The sequence below is a fragment of the Pinus tabuliformis genome, chromosome 7, assembly GCF_031772625.1.
Source record: "Pinus tabuliformis cultivar Carrire ecotype Pingquan chromosome 7, CPIR1, whole genome shotgun sequence".
In the NCBI taxonomy this organism is placed as follows: Eukaryota; Viridiplantae; Streptophyta; class Pinopsida; order Pinales; family Pinaceae; genus Pinus; species Pinus tabuliformis.
In genome coordinates, this window is record NC_142293.1 from 1,303,514,023 (window position 1) to 1,303,536,965 (window position 22,943).

The window sequence follows — 22,943 nt, forward strand, 5'->3', positions numbered from 1 at the left end:
GAAAAAGAAAATGTTCCATGGGGATATTTTTACTCATGAAAAAGAGCATCTCTATATGCAAGAAATGTTGCTGCAAAAGAAAAAGGATCGCAGGAAATTTAATGAGAAAAATAGTGAGTCATGGAAAGCCTGGATGACTATTAATAATCAGTGGATATCATTCTATGAATGGTATTATCCTTCAATTAATCAGGTAGAAGATGCCTTGATGAAATCTTTCAGAAATCAAGCAAAGCAGAAAAGATTAAGTGATCCAGAAAATTTTGTTGATGAAAAAATGGCTGAAAATGTTGTAATAATTCCTTCTTCTCTAAGGATTCCAGAGTTTGATCCAAAAGTTCAGAAAATGACAAGTAAACCAAACACCCCTAGAAATTTGGTTTATATCACACAAAAGCGAGAAGAATTAGTAAGAGAAGTTTGTTCTAATCTTAGAATAAACATGATAAGATCAGGAACCCCTGCAAAGCATAAATGAGATCTCCTTGATGGAAATATTTTTGAAACTGAAAATGATTTTCCTCCTTGGAAAAATTTGGTCATTAGAGGACAAGATGGGAAATTGTATAAACTTTTGCCTTCCCATCCAGATGATCCAAATTCTTCAGCCAAAGATATGATAGCTGCTACTAATTGGACTAATCTTGCTCTATCTAGCTTGGAAATATTTGCTAAAGCTAAATTTGATGATTTAGAAAAAGAAAATAGTGAAATGAAAGCACTTCTGGATAGAATTTTGCAAAATCAAGATTACAATACTATGTACTTAAATGAGCATGTAAAGACCTTGGCTGAAAATGATCAGACTATAGCACAGAGTCTTGATAAGCTGTCTTTAAAGAGAAAAAAGTAGATCCATGATGTATCAATTACTCATGGACGAGAGATTGTTAGAGTCAATAACAATCTAGATTTGATAAAAGGATATGTGAAAACTGTTTCTTCAGATTTACCTACTTTAAAGAAGAAGCCAAATACTGAAAGCTATAAATCTGCAACTTTGTTTTCCAATCCAGTTACTACTGTTCCTTATTCTATTTCTCCTTCTGTAGAAAGTTTAATCAAAACTCCAAGCATTATAAACTTTCCTCCTCCCACTTCTTCTCATCCATACTCTCTATTTGCTAATCCAAGTTTCTTTACACCACTTCCAAAGCCGGTCCCTAAAGACACTCCTGGTTCAAAGAAAGAAGAAGCAGAATGTAAAGAATTCAAAGGAATTTTTTTAGAGTTCTTTGCTTCATCTAGTCATGATGAAGAAGAAGAAAAATCAGATGCAGCAATTACCAGTATCAATAAGATAGATGATACACCTAAACTTGAAGAACTAGAAAGCTGCATAAATAATTTTTCTCAGTAGGATAAAGAAAAATTTGGTATTTCAAAATTGGATCCTTCTGAAGAAAAGGAGACTTCTGACATTGACCAGCAAGTCCATGCTACTACCTCTAGATCTACTTGGACTTCTACTTGGAACCCTGCTCCTGACCGTCGTGATTTAATGAAATCAGAATATCATAAGGATTGGTCAGAAAGTTCCACTTATTCATGGAACATTGACAACTGTACCGAAGCCAAAGTAATGTCTGTTCTACATTCTATGCTTGTATGTTATCGCACTTATCTTGCAAATGAAATTGGTCCAATAAATGCTACAAGAAGAATAATAGCTGGCTTCGAAGGTACATTAGACTCTTGGCTTAAAGCTGAGACTTTAAAGTTACCTACTTTGGTTTCACAATGGGAACAATCAGTCATTCTAAATGCAGATGGCACTACATACATGGACCCCATCACTACTCTCGCTATAAATAATATGATATCCTGCTTGATTTATGGCATCACAGTTAATTTCATTGGATTTCCTCAGATCACCAATGATATAACTGTCATTACTCTTCTTGCAATGAAACTGCACAACATGCAGCACTTTGATGAATATTTCAATGAATATCTGCATCGTCTCCATTCTCTTTCTCCTGATTTAATTCTTGAACCAAAATGGAAAGAGATTTGTGTTGCCTCTCTACCTAACTGGGTTTCTTCAGCAATTGTAGCTAAACTCCCCGGCAAAATTGGAGACTACAAATTTGGCATTATTCATCAAGCAGTTAAGGCAGTCATTGTTGAACTTTGCTCCCAGATGAAGATTGCACGTGCCACCACTAATCCTAAGAAGCCGCATGGCTATCAGCAGCTATGTAAACAATGGCATTTGGGAAAAGCTGGCAATTCTAAAGGGGTGAGAAGAAAGAAAAAGAGATTCCCCAAGAAGAATTCCTCGCTTCAGCACAGAAAACCAAAGCCATACAGAAAAATAGAAATGTTTTCCAAAGAAGTAATTTGTTACAACTGTTAGAAGAAAGGACACACTGCTAACAAATGTCCTGAGAAGAAGAAAGAGTTCTCTAAAAAGAAAATTGTTTATAAGAACAAAAAGGGTAAAGTAAATTACTTTGACCTTCCCAGCAGTTGTGATGAGCTAATCTCCTCTGATTCAGAATCAGAGAATGAATTGAACTTTGCAGATGACTCTTCCTCAGAAGAAGAAGTATACTGCAGAGACCCCTATTGCATAGATTGCAATGATTGTAACTGTAGTGACCCTGATGTTTGCAAGTGCAATATGATAAGTATGATGAAAAGTGAAGATGATGAGATTAGCAGAAATCTTTTCACTCAGATGATGGCAGCGAGTGATCAGCAGCTAAAATAAATGTACAGATCTATGCTAACTGATCATCTTTCAAAGAAAACCTCAAAGTCATCTTCAAATCGAGGTTATGTTCCCCCTGAATCATTGTTTTCAGTAGAAGCACTAACGAGACAATTCAAGAATGAAGAATTTGGTGAAGATCTACCACAGACATTGCCTGCTATGCATATGGCTATTAAAGAACTGAGGAAAATAGTAAAAGAAAATAAAAGACTATGCATAGAAAATCATAGAGATCTTTCTGTCAAATTACTTCATGCAAATACAACTTCTACTTCATATTCTAAACCAGGTCCTGAAATGAAAGATTCAGATGATGAATCTGAAGCAGAAAGATCGGGTTTGAGTTGTCACTATGTAAACCAAGATGTAATGTACTGTGTCAAACTAAAGGTACAAATTGGAAATCACACAGAGTTTTGGAAAGTTTTGATGGACACTGGATCTCATCTAAACATTTTCAGTGAGACAGTTGTTCCAACACATCTAAGGAGGCCTACTGAGTGTCCAAAAGTGATAACTGCCAGTGGAACTATTCCTACAAAGCATGAAGCAGATGTAAATATCTTTTTGACAGAAGCCACTGGAGTTCATCTTGTCTGTCAAATAGTCCCGGGAATAGACTGTGCCATGTACCTTGGGACTCCCTTCTTCAAAAATTTTGAGAAGCATGGAGCCAAGCTAGATCGAGCATCAGGAAGGTATGGTTATTTTGTTAGCTTGGATGAAAAATAAATTTTCTTTCCTTTTATTAATCCTAATTCTCCAAATAGAATATCTAGGATTGAAAGGATGGAACATCTCTTAGCCAAAATGGAGGTGAATAAAGAAGTTCTAAAAGCAGAAGAACTTCTTAACAATGGAAAATATGCCAAAGAAATTGCAGATATAACAGCCAAATTTAGAGAATGTTGCTCTGATGATCCGAATGCATTCTGGCATATTAAGAAGCAAGAAGTAGAGCTTCCACTCAAGAAATATTTTAATGGCAAGCTCAGAAGATCTAAAGCTGTTGCTATGAATTAAGAACAACTAAAGACATGCAAAGCGGAAATCAAAGATCTCTTAAAAAAGGGGTTAATTAGGAAAAGCAAGAGCCCTATAGCTTGCTTTGCATTTTATGTAAATAATCATGCTGAACTGGCCCGGGGTAAACCAAGACTAGTTGTTAATTATAAGCCCCTGAATTCTATTTTGGATTATGATGCTTATCCATTGCCCAAACCATCAAGCATTCTAGCACAGATTTCTAAATCAAAAATCTTTTCTAAATTCAATTTGAAGTCTGGATTCTGGCAGTTTGGGATCAAAGAAGAAGACAAATGGAAGACAACTTTCTCTGTTACTGAAGGACATTTTGAATGGAACATTATGCCATTCGGCCTGATCAATGCTCCATCCGCCTTCCAAAGAATTATGGATGAAACCTTTGAAGGTATGGATGAATTTCTAAAGAAGTATATAGATGATCTTTTGATTCATTCTGATAACATTTCTGAACATATCAAGCATCTAAAGATCTTCTATAAAAGAGTGAAAGAAATGGGAATAGTCCTCTCTGCATCCAAGATGAAGCTTTTCAAAACCATGATAGATTTTCTTGGCTACAATATTCAGTATGGTTCCTACAGTGTGATACAAAGGAGTCTCAATTTTATTGATCATTTTCCTGATGAGATAACTGATAAAAATCAGTTATAGAGATTCCTAGGCAGTTTAATTATATCTCAAAGTTCCTGAAACATTGTGCTCAGGAAAGAAAGTTGCTAAATAAACGTCTACAGAAAGATCCTATTCCCTGGAATAAAGATTGCACTGAAGCAGGCCGAAGAATTAAAGAAAGAGTGAGAAATATACATCCCCTTTCACCTATAATAGAAGAATGGAAAAAGATCATAATGACAGATGCAAGCCATGCCGACTGGGGTGCAGTTTTATGTCAAGAAAACCCCACAGATAAAAAGGCACTAGAATTTTGTCAATACTCCTCCGATCTTTGGGCTAAGAACCAGTTGAACTGGTCTAGCCTTAAAAAGGAGCTACAAGCAGTATGCCTTGGCATTTCCAAGTTTAAAGACTTTTTCATTTACACACACTTTACAGTAAGAATAGACTGTCAAGCCCTGAAGTTTTCTATTAAGAAGTGTGAGTTTGAAGACGCAGCCATGGCGCGCTGGGTAATGCAACTCAACCAATATTCTTTTGATATCGAGTTTGTTAAAGGAGATAAAAATAGCTTTGCTGACATGCTCAATAGAGAATTTTTTGAAGAACATTCAATGCATGCCTTATCCCTGATTTTATCCGAAGAAATCAAGAAGAAGTAGAGATTGAAACATCCACTGGATGGGTTTCTTTCAGTTTACAGAAGAGTCTGTTTGACCATGAGGATAATTGGATCCCAATCAAAGAAGTCAGACAAAGAATTGGTATACCATACAAATGGACAGATCCACTTCAAAATGAAATGAATGAAGAAGCTTTAGAGGCTCTTGATTATCTCAGACATATTGGAAGCATAGCCTATAGGCTAGAAAGAGATGAAGAAGATAGTACACAGATCACTAGTTGCCACATTACTCTAAGAAGATTATGCAACTTTTTGGATCGAGACAACTTTGATGAAGAACGGCAAGAATAGGCATTCTACACAGGTATGGGATTACAAAATTTTGTAACTAATTTGTTTTACTCTGTACAGTTCTCCTTTTGGTATGAGCACATGCCAGTCGAAGATATGGAAGAAGAAGATCCACTTCCAGAATGGTCCTTAGATTGGTAGAAGATTTATGGATTATCTCCATTAATCTTAAAACCACATTCCTTCACCTTATTAAAGATTCCTAACTTCACTCCGCAGACACCATGCCTGACAGATGTCCTAAGAAAAACAATCAATGATCTTGTAAATCTGAGTGATCTTTATTTTCTACAAGGAGTACGAAGATGTGGCCATATACGCTGGTTCGTAATGAATCACTACAAAGAAAGAATACTTTACACCAGCAATAATTCCAATTATGAAGATTTTCATCAGCGGATAAGTCCAGAACACAATCCTTATCTTCATCTTAGCTACTTGGAATTACCAAATCCCCATGACACGAATATTTGGGAAACAAAGAAAGAGATATGGGTTCAGTACTATTCAAATTACTTGATTGAACGGTGCAATCTCCAACACTACAGCTGGCCTCAAGTAGATTACTACACCATGATGTAAAGTCTTTCCAACCGACAATGGAGTTGGACGGGTCTTGCGTAGATTCCCCGATCAAGAATATCTACTGTGTAAATAATGAGATATGAAAATCTCATCTTTTCATTCTTTCGAGGGTTCTCTTGTACGAATCTCCTCTGTGTAAACATAAAGTAAATCCAGTCCCCATATGCCTCTGGCTTTCCATATCAGAATAGGGATGAGATAACATGAGTAGTCCGCTCATGCCTGGATTTGGTCCTTTTAAAGCATCTTGCTTTTGTCAGTCTCTACATCCTACTGTCAGCAGAAGTATCTTTCTATCTGTCAATCTTGTTGATGACTCATGAGATGCTTGAGTCCTATAAATAGATGAGACCTGAGGATGGAGAGGCATTCGCGTCTGAAGAGTTTATAGTTTTTGTGAGTCTGGAGTCGAGTGATCTATCCTGCTCTGCATCTGCGGACCATAGTGTCTGATCTATTTGCATCACGAAAAGTTCACTCTAGTCTTATAGTATTGGTTTGGAAGCCTGCGCATCAGTGTGCTCGACACTGGTGAGAGCCTAAAGTGGCTGAACCATAGGAAAAGTCTGAAAGTCTGTCATAATATTTCTAAGGCAGAGTCTGTCCATCGCCAGGTAGCCTCTGGTAATACTTGTTCCCAGCGAATGATATGAAGTCCGGTAAACGCGACGACAGTCGATCTCTGTAAAGAAATAATCCTTTTGTAATATCTGAATCCTATTTTTGATAATATAAATCAAATGTCTTATAACTCACTTGAAGCGCATTATTGCGTGGATGAAGGGAGGAGTACTTTAGTAGGAATGGGTACAGTACTTTTTTAATACATTTGATGTGATTCTAACAAATTGGTATATTGAGTTAGAGGTACACAAAGGAATATAGGATAGGGATGAGGTGGCACAAAATTTTAACGCAACCTTCAACTTTCAAGTAGATGAACCTACATTAGGAAATGCTCTGTAGGTGTTTTCACAAAATATATTTGCAGACAATGAGCTAGGGCCATTGTACGATGCATCCCAATAGACACAATGGATACAAGAATCTTTGGAATTTTATAATGTGGTAGATAATGGAGGGGATAATGAAGAGGACCCTTGGAATATCCAAATTCTAGAAATAGAGGGTGAGCATATGGTGGAGGTACTTCCCTTAGAGTTCAAACAATATGTGCAACCAATCAAGACAAATAAGTGGAAGATCAAGGCCGAGGAATGTTCCAAGTTGGTTACCACTAGAAGCTACCGAAATGGTAGTGTTATTGGAAAGGTCATATGTTTATTATAACTAGATTTTAAAGGTAGAAATGGCATAAAAATCATAGGTATTGATGAGTCAAGATTGAATACATGGATATTGGTGTTGGTGCACTAAGATGTCTTATTACAAGCAATCTTAATACCTACATTAATCATCAATCCAGGGCAAGTCTTTTTATTTCAAGAGTGTCAACACTATATATGCAGTGAATTCAGAGGTCAATTTATGTTGGAATCATTGCAATTTCTAATGTCTATTTCTCTAAATTCAATGCAAACAATTATGAAAGGAATTCATCGCACACTTTAAAAGCTACTTAATCTATTCTACAAGCAACTGAATCAGAATGCAAATAGAAAGAATCAAACTTAACAATCTAACTAGTATTGAAACTATCTCATTTATCATGAAGGAAAGCTATGAAAATTGAACAAAAAATAACCATATAAACATCTCATGGAAAGAAATAACTCTAGATTTGAAATCTATAATAGAGTTACCTTAGAATGAATAGCAATATGGAATTAAAATAACTAATTCAATAAAGAGCATCACACATATATAATCACACAGCTAAATCTAAAATCTTGACTGAGCAGCAAACACAAATCAGAATCATCAATCTTCATAGTAATCAGAATGATACTAACTTTGCAAACTAACAATAATAAACAATGAAGAATAAACATAAATAATTATAACATAATTGAAGCATTAGATCTTCTATTGACTGGGCCCAAAGTCTCCAGAACTCTCCGCTATTAGATATTCAAAATACAATTATGAATTAAACACAGTCTTCTTCATTAAAATTAATAACAAAGTTACAACATCACTGAGATGAAAGTATTATATGTCCAAAAAGAATAGTTACAATCTGTGAATTCCTAAACTAGCTATTCAGTTTGCCTTACAAATTTATATAACATTTGGAAAAGTAAATAGATAGAAATGAATCCTTAGGCTTAGGGGATCCTGAGGATTTTGCAACACTCGATCTAATTTCATCATAAAATAGCATTGGTCCTCCTAGTCTTCAATCGTCTTCCATGCTCAGGACATTGTCTTTTTTCCTTTACCAAGTGCTATTGTTCTGTCAATTGAACACCATTCATCCAATCGACATCCCTACATATAAAGATAGTGAAAGTCAGTTTTCAGTACCCTTATTTATCTAATTTGTTACTAATCGATTTAACCCAACTTTTTCTATTGTTTCATCTCTTTTTATCCAAAAGAAGATAAACATGTGAAGGAAAATGCTTAATTAGGCAATTTACGAGGAGAAAACATAACTTTTCCTCAGCCCAACATACTCACCTTCTTACCTTATTGCATGTCCTCATACAATTAGATGGTTAAGGTGTAGTTGGGTTAAGGAATAGTCATGATATACTTCCTCTGTATACATCCAAAAACCATTTTTCTTTTTTAGGACTACAAAAGCCTAGTTCACTTGTTGGTCTGACAAGTTATAATCTCACTATAGTACCCATCTGAAGGATAGCAGATAGTTGGACTTCTATATCCATACCCTATCAACTTAGGGCCCATGCTGAATATGACGTTGTTGTATTTGTGTAAGCGGGTGGAGGCAGCTTTGAAATTCCTGAATCCAAATGGCTCTTTGTTTCTGATATTATTGCTGGAGGCTTCCCATCTCTGTCTGCATGTAGATAAAGCTTCTTCTTTGATTTACTGGAAGTACTCATTTCCTACCTATATGATGTCCGTGTGCAGCAGTCCTAATTGACCCACAAGGCCCGTTCATTTCATGAGTTGTTTGTGCTGGACAGAGAGGTGCAAGGGTTTTGTAGGTTCTCCCTTAACCCATAAGTCTATGCCATATTCTCGCTTCCTAAAAGTATTATGGGCCTTAGCCGATTTGATCTGGTTAGTGGCAAAGGAAAGAGAAGCTTGGAATTAGATATCCCTTATGAAGGGCCCATGATTTCTATCTAAGTCATCCTGTAAAAAGAAATTATGCATGTACGATTCACATAGGAGGCGTTGTACCTATTCATTTTGTTCCTTGAAACACTTGACAAAGTCTAGGATGGTCTTAACTTCCACTGACTTGCCAACTTTAACATATTTTACCTTCAATAAGAGATATGTTTATAGTAAGAACAATGCATAGTTGCTAGTAGGAGCTCGGCATGACAAGGAATATGGATAAAGAGAGAAAAAAGTCTCTAATTTCTCGTTAGCTTTCTGCAACCTAACCTATGCTTTTTTGAATTTCTTCTATTCATCCTTGTAATTAGCAAAAGTCTCATCCTCTGTGACCATGAGTGCCTCAAGTTTCTTTCGTAATTCTTAGTGTACTCATAGGGACACTACTTCCCCTTTATGCCGAATCAATTCCTACTGAGTCTTGACTAGTTCATTCTACAATTTCCTAATGACCGCTTCCCTTACAAGGAATTTAGGTAGGCGTCTCCTATGTCTGGACCTCATCATTCTGTGTTTCCATTGGGTTAGTTTGAACAATAGCCTTGACCACTTCTAGAATGATGTAATAATCAGCTTGGGTGTTTTCTTCAGTATCAGTTTGAATGACAACATCAGTAGTAGGGAAGTCCATTCTGGTTTCCTATGGGAAAACACAAGGATCTTCCGTCTACATTTCACTATATTCTAAAATTGCATGGCTCTATTTGGGTTTCTTTTGAATAAACCAATAGGGTCACTATTTGGGTTTCAACATCCTCCCTAGAGAAATGTTCAGTTTGGATCCTTGTGGTCTCTAATTCTACTTTCACTTTCCTAACCGTAACTGCTTCCTTCAACCATTGTCTTAGCTTCTTAATTGTTTTCTTTTGCCTCCTATATTTCTTAAGCATCTTCCTCAGTCCATCCTTGTATTTTTTTTTGTTGTGATGCTTCTGACCGACAGCATACAACTGTATTTATGTCAAGTTCATATTCAGGTGGAATTGTGTCAACATCAGGATAGGGTTCTAATGGGACAGTGTCTCCTGATTGATTTTCACCTTCTGGTTCTATCTTCATGAGATTCCCTCTTAGGAGACCCAAATGGAATGGTGTCCTCTGACAAATTATCACTTTGGGGGTCTTCTTCAATATGGGGCTAGTCCTCTGGTGACTTCATAAAAATGGTGCTCCCTGGTTGATTTTCACCTTCCAAGGTTTCTTCTGTAAGGTTTTCCTTAGCTAGAAGTTCCAGTGAACCAATAGCTTCTACTTGATTTCCTTCCCTAATGGTTTCCCCTACATGCACTTCTACTTCAAGGGGCTCCTCCACAGAAGGAACTGCTTCCCTCTGTTCTTCCACATTATCAGTAAACGATAGGGTTTCATCATGACCAGAACTACCAACAGGGGTAGACTGGTTGGGGGAATAATTTTTCCCTTCATAATTCCCAGATTTCTCCCTTCCTTCACCAAATATCCCCATATTCTCTAGTACTCGGGAAACCTCTTCCTCATAGCCTTGTAGAGAGACATCTTGTGGAATTGGAGGGGGTATCTAAGATGGCCCTGCCTCGTCTATTTAAATTCAGTTTCATTGCTACGAAATTATCCTCACAGAGCGTCTTCATTTTGCTCGGCCCGAGGCCAAAGAGGGATTCTTCCTTTTCTGCATCATTTTCGGACCTATCACTTTTGGCCCTTGTTGTTCAATTGCTAAGTTTTTTATAGGTGGGGCCAAAGTAGGATTCATAAGGTTATCCTAGGTTAGCTGCTACTGGGCCAGTCTATGAATGATGATTAATTTGATCAACCCATGATGGCTGATGACTGTATGTGGGTCCTTTGCCTTTCTGACTCGACGAGAAACTTCTTGCAATACAAAATTTAAATAAAATGGCAGGTTGTAATTTTCTATTTCAGAATAGCTACGGGTTTAATTTGGTAAGTTTTTACTGCATTCCGTCATCTGTCGCATGTGATATACCTCTACACAATGGCTGTCAATTCCTACCACGACTGTCTCAAAGTTGTAGGGTGAACCCCTTTTCCTTTTCGCACCAATTGCTCATCTGGGTCTTGAAATACTGTGATTGCTTCCTATAGAAGAACATGTTTGTCTATATATCTTGTTCCTTCAGCTAGAAGTCTAGTGGCTTCAGCTATGATTTCTTTGTAGACCATTATGTTCCTTCCTTTCACCATGGTGTGTCCATTCTGTAAATTCTGCATAAATTCAAGTGTCATCTCCTCATGAAATCCTTGTAATTTGGTCAAATATTGTAGCCAACCAATGCGCTCAAGAATTGCACGAGCCTCGCTTGATACCCTGAGCACCGTGGGTTCATTTCGAATGGATTTTCCTCCCATGGCTATAGTTTTTATGTGGCTGATTCACTTGCATGCACTTCTCTCACACTTTCATAGTTTAGAACAACACCAGAGAACGTTAAAGCTATTGACAAGAAAATGATGTTGTTTTGAGAATTAATATCATAGAAAATTAAGCTATTTGTCTTGTCAGCAATATTTGGCACAAGATCATAATCAATTCGCATGATATCCATAATGCCTTCTTTCCTCCAATCAGAAATGGCTTGATAATTATTACACACACGCAATCATCATGCACTCCTTTAACTAGAAATCAATTTAATAAACATCACACAGTATCCATAAATTGTCACACATGTTTTTCATATGCAGAACATCCCCCTTCTAATAAGAAAAGGGTTTCCATGCTTGCTAAGCATGGGAAATAAAGGAGAAAGCATTGGTAAATCATAAATGCAAGAAACTAATCAATAAAAGCGATGTAATATATGACAATGAAAATCAAAGTAGTACAAGTCAAAATATTTGAAATTTCCATAAAATAAAATAGATATTTATACCATTATGTTAATAGATTCTTACCTTAGGTGGAATAGTGGCAAATGCATGACCGATGATGAATATTAATGACTGGCAGTAAAGTGATTGGACAAATATGATATAATGGATATAAGATATAAGTTACCATGCATGTTGGCTTTTAGGAATGTTGTTCAAATGGAAATTTTCCTTTAGAAATGAATCCATAGGTGGTAATAGAATAGAGAGCATTTGGCAGTGTCACATAGTACTTCAATACCACAAGCAGAGCCACTATTGCCAGCAAGCATTCATAGCCTCAACAGGGTTTCTTTTTAACCCCACAAATGAGCCAGAGTCCTCTTTTTAGTATTTAGATGATTCTCCCTTTTCATTTGCTATAAAGAGACCACTATGTTGGCATGGTAACTAAATAATCATAGTGCCATTCACTAGGATATAACAAAGTGATCAGGCTAGCTCGTGATGAGACCCCCTATCCTTCTGAAAGTTTTAATTATCAAGAAGGTGATTACTTTTGTGTGTTGGCCATAATGGAATGTCACCCGTTACATCCTTATGATCATGGTATGATAGCTCATGCTGAGACCCCCTATCCTCTTTAAAACAATATTTGTTATATTTTCATATTTTTATATTTTCATATTTTGATTCTTTTATTGTAAAGAGAGGGAGGCTCATTTACTCCTTAAGAGTCGGGTATGGCGTAAGAAGTAAAAAAAATTCCAATGCAAGTTATGCATTTACCCGCATATCATCATATCAAAAGGATTTATCCATTTGAAAGTGTAAGAGATAAACCATCATGGTATTATAATAATAAATTATTTTATGATGTGTCTAAAGGGAAGATATTCATCCAGTCATTATAAAGATGCACCATGTCAGCGTTTGAATAAAGATGAGCATCAAAAGATTTCATAGGTCATAATGGTATTAACATTACTATTTATAGGCACATATCCAACCAGATTGTTTTTATTCAAAACATAAAAGAGAAAGAAAATGGAAAAAAGAACGACCTCCGATAAAACAACAAAAACGAATCACAATTATTAATTCTACTGATTGAACAATAAACACACAAAAAGAAAAATCAGGGTTATTCAATTGATTGAACAACTATTCTTTAATCTATTGAACAACATACAGTCAAAAAGTGTTGTTCAATTGATTGAACAACAATCATTCAATCGATTGAAAAACAAACTATACATAAACAAATAAGTGTTGCTCAATTGATTGAACAACAATCATTCAATCGATTGAACAACAAAACATACGAAAACAAATAAGTGTTGTTCAATTGATTGAACAACAATAGTTCAATCTATTGAACAAAAAAACACACGAAAACGTGTTGTTCAATTGATTGAACATCAATCATTCAATTGATTGAACAACAAAACACAAAAAGTGTTTTTCAATTGATTGAACAACAATTGTTCAAACGATTGAACACCAAAAAACAAAAAGTATTGTTCAATCAATTAAATGCCAATCGTTCAAATGATTGAACAACAAAACACAAAAAGTGTTGTTCAATTGATTGAACAATAATAGTTCAATCGATTGAACAACAAAACACAAAAGTGTTGTTCAATTAATTAAATAACAATCGCTCAAACGATTGAACAACAATCGTTCAATCGATTGAACAACAAAGCATGCAAAAGTAAGTATTTTTCAATTGATTGAACAACAATCATTCGATCAATTATAGAGAAAAACACACAAAGTGTTGTTCAATTGATTGAATAGTAATCATTCAAACAATTGAACAGCAAAGGAAAAAAAATAAGTGTTTTTCAAATTGATTGAACAACAATCGTTCAATCGATTGAACAACAACATACACAAAAAAATAAGTGTTGTTTAATTGATTGAACAACAATCATTCAGTCAATTGGACAATAATAGACACACAAAAAGAAGGGTTGTTCAAATGATTGAACAATAATACACACACAAAAATAAGTGTTGTTCAATTGATTGAACAACAATCGTTCAATCGGTTGAAGAACATTTACTAAACACACCCAAAGACAAGAGAAATAATCATATTTACATGGTGATGCCTAACTATATTGCAATCAATTGTAAAAGAATATATACATTATTTACAGCTAAAGAAAGATAGAGTTTCACGAGAGCGAAGCTGTTGGGTCATTACTCCCTACAGCAAAAATTTTCATAGTGGGGTCATCACGTACCTGTTGACAAAAAGATTCCTTGGTGAGTACTTTAAGGTATAGGCACACCCGATGCCCATTCACCTTGAAAGAATGGTCAGACCCGTCAATGGTAGTCGAAGTGAGAGTACCATTGTTATGTGCTTCTTGAATTTCATAAGGGCCAAGCCACCTTGTTTGTAACTTGCTGGAAAGTCTTGGAATCTGCATTGATAGAGAAGTTTACAATCTCCTTTTGGAACGTCTTCTTTTTAATAAGATTGTCATGCCACTTTTCTATTTTCTACTGACTAATTGCGGTGCACTGTAGAGAAAGTAGTTGAACCTCATCCAATTCATTTATTTGTTTAAGTCACTTGGTTTGGTCTTCTATGAGATCCAATCCCACTTCTTGAGATGTTTGTAGAGTCTTTATTTCAAATTCAATAGGCAAGATAGGTTCTTTGCAAAATACAAGTTGTTACGAAGAGTATCCAATGGTATTTCGCCAAGTTGTGTGATAGGCTCACAAGGCCTTTGGCAGTCTAGCAGTCCAGTCTCACCGATGTGTTGAGAATGTCTTGGTCAAAATTTCCTCGATGATCTTACTGGTGCTTTCAACTTGCCCATTCGCCTGCAGGTGATACGGAGAAGTGACTCTATGTGTAATATGATGGTTCATTAGAGTGGTTGTAATCTTATGTCCCACAAACTTCCCTCCTCCATCCTTTATCACTTCTCGAGGTAAACCATACCACACAAATAACCCAAAAAGGAAACTAATTACAACTTCTTCTTTAGCTCTTCATAATCTGTGGCAACCAGTATGTAGGCCTTTTGTTTTGATGGTGGATGAAATGGACCAACAAAATCCAGTACCCATCGTTCGAAAGGTTCTATTATCAATTGGGGTTGCAGTGGCATTTCATCAGATTGACTAGGTCGGCCCATCCTTTGGCAGCTATCACAAGCATGGGCACATTTCTTAGCATCTTTAAAAATAGTGTGCCAATAATAGCCCATCTCATTGTTATAGAAATTTTTGTGCCTTACAGCTATAGGCATGAAATGTCCATAATCCAAGGGATCCAAAGTCCCTAAACATGTTGTTCCTACCCCTAGAGGAACAAGGCTAACAAACCACAGCAATTCACAGAAGTTCTCCACCAGAAACTGCTCAAAAACAAGTCAATTCAGGATCAATTCAAAGGCTCCACTAGCTGTCTGCGCTGAATTGCAGAGATTACACTGGCTAGGTGCACTGCAACGCAGGTAGAAGCACTACCAGGGTGCGTTGAGCAGGAAATGACAAACGGCAAGTTCATTCAACGAGGTGGAAAGACCTTGGAAGCTTCCAGAATCTTCTCCAATGACACTTGCCTCAATGAATTCGACTAGTGATGAGTAAGAGGCTCTTAGTCTCCAAGTGGAAGCAAGAACTGACAAAGGGAGAGGACACTAGTCAGATCTCAAGCTGACTCATCCTCTCTCCAAACATCTATATATGGATCTCTCCTCCATGAGATCCAGGAGGCTGGAATTTTGTTATTGCAAAGAATTGCTGTTGGTTTGAGATTGGAATCATTAGGTGCTTAATGCTTTGAAGGGAGGTGAAGAAAGGATTTCATTCGCTGGGAGGTAGATGCTGGATTGGAACTCTCTTGGTTGTATCTCCTCCTGAACCTTGTTATTCATCAATAAAGCTATCTTGGTTTCTCCTATATACTGATGTATCTTTGATGTATGATTGCATTAGTATGTTTAGTTTATTTCTATTCCTGAACTAGTTATGAATATGAATCTATGTCTTTGTGTAGTGTTCTCTTCTTGTGATCTTGTAGGAACCTGTTGAAGCTGGGTGAGCGAGAAGTCAAGTAGCTGGGAACTCTCAAAGAGAAGAGAAACCAGATCGAGGGACAAACGGAAGACACCGGTTAGTCCATCCATCTCTCTTCATTCTTAATTCATAAAGGAAGAATACTAGAATAGTTGTTTCTGTTTGTTGCTAAGGCACTGTCACACCTTAGGTGGATAGGATCATCCTGCATAGGCATTTTTCCCCACAACAAATTGGTGACTCCGCTGGGGAAATCTGTTTAATCATTTTATTTGTGTCTCTATCATTGTTTGTTTCATAGACTCAAGAGCAACAATCGAACTGCATCTGCTATTTTCAGATGCAAAGTAGACAGCTGCTGCTTTGATCCAATCACTGGATTTGTATATGATCTGAACAATGGACTCACAAATAATTTGATGATCCTTTGTGATAGATCTTATCCCTCTTTCAAATCATCCCTTTGATTGTACCTTGCTTGTTTCTTTTATTTGGCCTAAAACCGTAGATTAATCAGCAAACTGTGACCCAGAACCCAGAGAAGAACTCTCGTTTCTGCTTCAGCGCAGACTCTGTGAAGAGGTTCTGCATTTCAACGCAAGTCCCGTGAAGGCTACCTGCGTTGAATGTCAAAACCTCTGTGTTGGGAGTGCGCTGATCCAGTATAGACCTTGTGCAACTGGGGTTCTCTGCTCTATTTTGCCTTGTTTTGATCTCTGCTTTTTGCAGCCTGTAACCAGCATACGTACCTGTCTGATAACTCCTTTTCTTTGCTTTAATTCTCCCTCCTTTTGTACAAAAATACTGTGAGTGTTTTTATGTGTTTGTGGCGTCATTTATAGTTTTCCTTTGCAAGAGTGGAATAGTTGACCTGTAGCCCTTGATTCAGATCTGTTGATTTTGATCTTAGGAGAGAGTTCATTGGCTGATTGACAGTCGATTATACATTTACTTTTGCTTTTGGTTTGAGTTTGTCTTTTTTAAGTGTCGAAACAAATGTTTATTTCGAAAGTCGTAAAGTGTTGTATTCTCTTCTACCCTTTCTGATTTCGAAAAAGTAAACTTGTTTGTATTTTTCATTTAAAAGAAAATTCAAAGTTGTACAAAAAGCTTTCTTTTTAGGCATCAATATTAAGAGAGCGGAAAACAAACACCTGCATTGTGCATTTGCATCTTGATAGTTTTCATGCTTGATTTAGCAAAAGTGCATTTAGAGTGTGCTGATTTCTCTTTGAGAAAAGATGGTGTCTTTCTTTTCCCTTTGTAGCTAAGATTTTCATTGTTGAAAAAGAGATAAAATTTGCTTATCATCTTTTAGATTGCATTTAGGAGTTGTATCTACATCTCGTGCTGAACCTCAAAAGGCAAACTTCTAAGAAATATCAACCTAAAATAAATTGAATGAACTTAACAACGCTTTGTAACTTAACGCACAACATAGAGGTCTAGGCTAGAGACGTGTTCTGGCGTCGTAAAGCCTGGTGATTGTCGATCTCGCTAATGGTGGGTGATTCCTCCTGAGGGACGATAGCGCCAGTATAGATTGTGCTCCCACGTACCATCGAGTATATATTGGGAGACCCCTATAGGCATAAAACCTTTATCCTTAGGAAGTCGTGTCGGCCACCCTACTGATCGCAATGCACTGAACACAACATTCAGGAAGATTGACCGCCCGTACCTTAAAAAGTATTCTGCGGTTTTGCGAAATGTTTGGTACACCCTCTACCTAGAACTCCAGAGCAGTTCCTTTTGGCCTTTTTCAGACTCTATAACAGAAAAAGTCCATCCGAGCATTTGTCACTTCGGGCTCGTTAAAACATCGAAGGAGACTAGAGTCATCTTTAGCTTTTTCTCGACTCTTTAAAATTGAAAAAGCAAGTTGTATCTAAAGCGTCGTTAAAATTTATTTTAAATGGAACAATCACCCCTTTTTCCTGCGTTGATCTTTAAGTTGAGAAAATGGAGCACACCAACCAAGGAATTCCCCTTGGTGGAAATCCTAGTCCCTTCTCCTCTTGGGGAGATGTTGGTGCGCCCCATATGGCCACATTGTCGCTTCCAGGACTGACAATTGGCTTGCCGGTCTGGCTCTTCTCAACCAATGTCGTTCAGAACACCACTATTCCGGAACAGTCGAATCAACAGTTAGACCAGACCAGAGTTACCCACCAGCCTTCTACTTCATCTAATTCTTCCTCTCCTCCTTCCTATTCGCTTGACGGAACTAGTAAAACAAAAAACCAAGCTCCTAAGGAGAAGAAGGAAAAGAAGAAGAAAGAGAAGAAGAAGAAGGAGCCAAAAGCGGCTGGGGGCAAACAAGTGTCGTCTGACAGAAATCCACACACAGCACTGACTAGGCCTAAATCGCCATGTGTCATATGCAAGGGAGACCACTTCCACAGAGAGTTTCCCTACATCCCTCAGATACTAAGGGACTGGTCTCTCCGTTTTCACAATCTGGTAGCATCAACCTCTGATAGCCATGTTGAATGCATACCGTCAACTAGTGAAAGTGAAGTCCTTGGACAAAAAGGGAGAGCTAGATTTCCCTGCAGATTGTGCGAAGGCGATCACGCCATCCACCGTTTTCCCTTCTTAGACGAAGCGAAAAGAGTTTTGGATGATCGTCCGGTTTCACCGTTACGACTTCCTCTTGGATATAAAAAACTCTTGCCGAGTCCTTCGTTAGTTGAAAATCTAGCTGGCCCGCTCAAGTGGTCAGCTGAAGCGCCGGTCATTGAAGATGAACCAGCTGAATCCATACCCGACGAAAGTCAAAAGGTCGAGGCGGCAGTTGACCCGGTCTTGCCTTTAGAGGATTTATCTTCGAATGGCACAGTCACTAAAGAGAATAAAGACGACACCGTCCAAATTTTCTTCATCAACACAGACTCCGACGAACAAGTGGGCAATTTGCCCATTCCTTTATCGCAGGAAGGAACTTCGTCAGAGTCATACCCGGCAATATATTCGGTCCCACCACCGAGCAACCTAGTTGTATCCTTTGACTGGAACCAACTGGGCAGACCCCGGTTGCCAGCAAGCATACCATTCAGAATTATCGTTCAAATATACAGAATGGTAATGGCTGGCACCATCATTGATGAGGGGGCATCTGTGAGTATCCTTTCCTCTATTGCTTGCAAAGCGCTTGGTTCGCCAACGCTTTTGCCTGAAATGAGAAATATAACAGGCTTTGATAAAGGAACCAGTCGACCTTTAGGGATCCTCCCCAATGTGCCTATCACAATGAAAGGGAAGACCGTTCAAATGAACGTGATGGTCATTCAAGGACCCTTGGATTATAACCTACTCCTTGGACGAGACTATATATATTGCATGGGAGCCATCGTCTCCTCACTCTTTAGAGTAATTTGTTTTCCGCACGAAGGAAGAGTGGTCAAGCTCATGGACCAGCTTTCATTTCCCGGATCGCACATCGCAAATAGTCATATACCTTCCCTAAATGGTCTCTTCATGCAAGAAATGTCTCAACCTACGGTCCGTCCTCCCGATGAGCGCGAGTGATTCGGAAGGATATGACTCGAACCCAGGGGGCATGCGTCCTGGCCTGCTTCGGCAGGAAAACTTTGGGTATATGGTAGGTTTCCGCGGGAGAATATGACTAGTCTGTACCCCGTCCGTCTTGGAAGAGGGGTTATTCTAGAATAAGATTCTTTTGTAAAAGTTATGTGAGTTCACAGATGGAGTCTCTCACCTTTGTCTATTTCGGTAGACATTGCCGAAGAAGTGTTTTGCTTGAAAGATTAACGAGACAATCTTTGGGTAACCTGGAAGAGGTAGGCCTCTCCCGGTAAAACAAATGTTTTATTGGACTAAGAAGGGGTAACCTTGAAATCGTACTTTATGCTTGGGGGCATGCAAACCTTTTGGAGTGCAAGCAAGGGGCGGCTATTTATTTTTTAAATTTTTAGGTCCTCCCTTTAAACCTGTAGGTCTAACCCTTTAAACTCGTAGGATTAGTCGTTTCCGAACTTGCATAACGAAAGGATGTGGGGCATAGATTTGGTAAGGCGCAAGCCCCATAAAAAATGGAATCTTACATGAGACATTCTTATGATATGACTGGAAAATCGAGCAGTTTTAGCACACAGTTCATGCTCGTTAAAAAATAAACGCAAGGTCCGAGCAGTTTTAGCGCATAGTTCATGCTCGTTAAAAAATAAACATAAGATCGAGCAAATGTTTCCACCCGCGTTTAAGCTCGTTAAAAAATGAACTATTCTGGTAAATAACCACCATGAATGTAATATCATCAGCCATTAAAGCCTTGGTCATGTTTGCACCGTCACCTCCACTTTTCCATTGGCCGATCGTTCACCTCCATATGATTGTTTACCCTTTTTGAGGAACAGCTGCGAAGAGTGATTTCACTAGCCATCCTTGTGACACTGCCGTGATTGGAAAATTCCAACTCGTACCTGGAATTAGCTGCTAACCCGTTTTATCACTCGTTCCTCAAAAGATGAGTCTTCTTTAAGCTCTTTTCATCTAACTCGTAATATATGAAAAGATTGCCGAGTTTCGGCCTTCCAACTCGTTAAAGCGACCGGAAGTGCTATCCCTCCTCTAGATTTTAATCTTTTTGGACCTGAGGGATTATTGCACAAAAAGATCGAGCGCTTGTTTGTTTGGCTCGCAAAAACTATCGAAAATTCATCCCTTATGTATTGTTTTATACTTTTTCGGACTTAAGGGATTAGATGACGAAAAAGGACTTTCGGAGTTGACTTTACGTACCTTTTCAGACTCTCTAAAAATGAAAAGGACGGAGTTATCTTTGTCGTTAGACTCGTTAAAAGCATTAAATAGCGACAAACTTGTCTTTAGACGAGAACGAGTTTCACTATCGCTGGGCTCGTTAAAACATAGCGATGGGCTTTCCCGAAGGGCAAGTTATAGAACAAGCATATGTTATCCTCCTCAAGCTTGAGAAAAATAAAGAGGTACTGGTCAGCAATGACTGGGGAAAAATTGGGAGAAACTCAAGAAAACTTTGATGGTAGCAAGTCGCTCTTGAACATGACACTTTTCCTCTGTACCACAATCGGGTTGGGTTGTTTCATTCACCGGTCACATCACCATGGTCTCGCCATACCATCCATGTTTGGGGTAATGCTACTGATCCATCGCATAAGTGTCGCCATATGTTCAAGAGAAGTCGTTCAGAGAAGTCACCTGTGTCCCATCCACTACCATACATTATACTCTTTCATGACCACCACCCTGAATCATATGTCATTAGATCGTTTTCACCTCCATCAAAATCATTAGCTCCGTTCCATGTCATTGATGTGGGATTCGTTAAGGCCCTCCTTTGAAGGATCACTTCTTGTTGACATCAGCTCATTATCCAAGAAGTTGATCTAGGAACACCCCCTTCAGTACTTTGAAGCTTGCATGCCTCAATGGCAAGTTTCTCACTTCCGGCGACAGGTACAGATCAATGACCTTCGACCGAAAGATTTTGCGTGGTGTTCAACGCCAAGTCCTCTATTCACACCACGTGAATTGTACTGCAGTACCTTGAGGGTCATCTTCATTATCGGTGATTCCTCTCGCGCTTGTTAACAGTTTACATCATTGACTGGTAATCAAGCGATGTCTTTCCATGATTGACTTCAAAACAATTCTCACATGGATCGACTTGTACTTAGAGTGAAGATCGGACGAGATTGAAGACCCTGGATCTAGTTTCATCCATCCGGGCTACAATATATATTCAAAAAATAAAGACATAGAAATGTACAGCTTTACAGCACAGATAATCATCCTACCAAAAGGATGATGGCTCTATCAGAATCATCAGTGTATCATCAGATGATTGTCTGTTATATGTACATGAAAATGAATTTATAAAGCTGATCATGGGAATGCCTGCCTTAGCTAGATCGTAAAAAAAGTATGAAAATAATGTATTGTATTGTATTGTATTACAGGTCTCCTCCCAGCATTGAAAGAACTTTGGATCCTCCTAATAAAGCATTTCACCCGATAAACGGCCTCATACTTTAGGGGGCAACTGTTATAGAAATTTTTGTGCCTTACAACTATAAGCATGAAATGTCCATAATCCAAGGGATCCAAAGTCCCTAAACATGTTGTTCCTACCCCTAGAGGAACAAGGCTAACAAACCATAGCAATTCACAGAAGTTCTCCACCAGAAACTGCTCAAAAACAAGTCAATTCAGGATCAATTCAGAGGCTCCACTAGCTGTCTGCGCTGAAATGCAGAGATTACACTGGCTAGGTGCACTGCAACGCAGGTAGAAGCACTACCAGGGTGTGCTGAGCGGGAAATGACAAATGGAAAGTTCATTCAACGAGGTGGAAAGACCCTGGAAGCTTCCAGAATCTTCTCCAATGACACTTGCCTCAATGAATTCGACTAGTGATGAGTAAGAGGCTCTTAGTCTCCAAGTGGAAGCAAGAACTGACAGAGGGAGAGGACACTAGTCAGATCTCAAGCTGACTCATCCTCTCTCCAAACATCTATATATGGATCTCTCCTCCATGAGATCCAGGAGGCTGGAATTTTGTTATTGCAAAGAATTGTTGTTGGTTTGAGATTGGAATCCTTAGGTGCTTAATGCTTTGAAGGGAGGTGAAGAAAGGATTTCATTCGCTGGGAGGTAGATGCAGGATTGGAACTCTCTTGGTTGTATCTCTTCCTGAACCTTGTTATTCATCAATAAAGCATCTTGGTTTCTCCTATATACTGATGTATCTTTGATGTATGATTGCATTAGTATGTTTAGTTTATTTCTAATCCTGAACTAGTTATGAATATGAATCTATGTCTTTGTGTAGTGTTCTCTTCTTGTGATCTTGCAGGAACCTGTTGAAGCTGGGTGAGCGAGAAGGCAAGTAGCTGGGAACTCTCAAAGAGAAGAGAA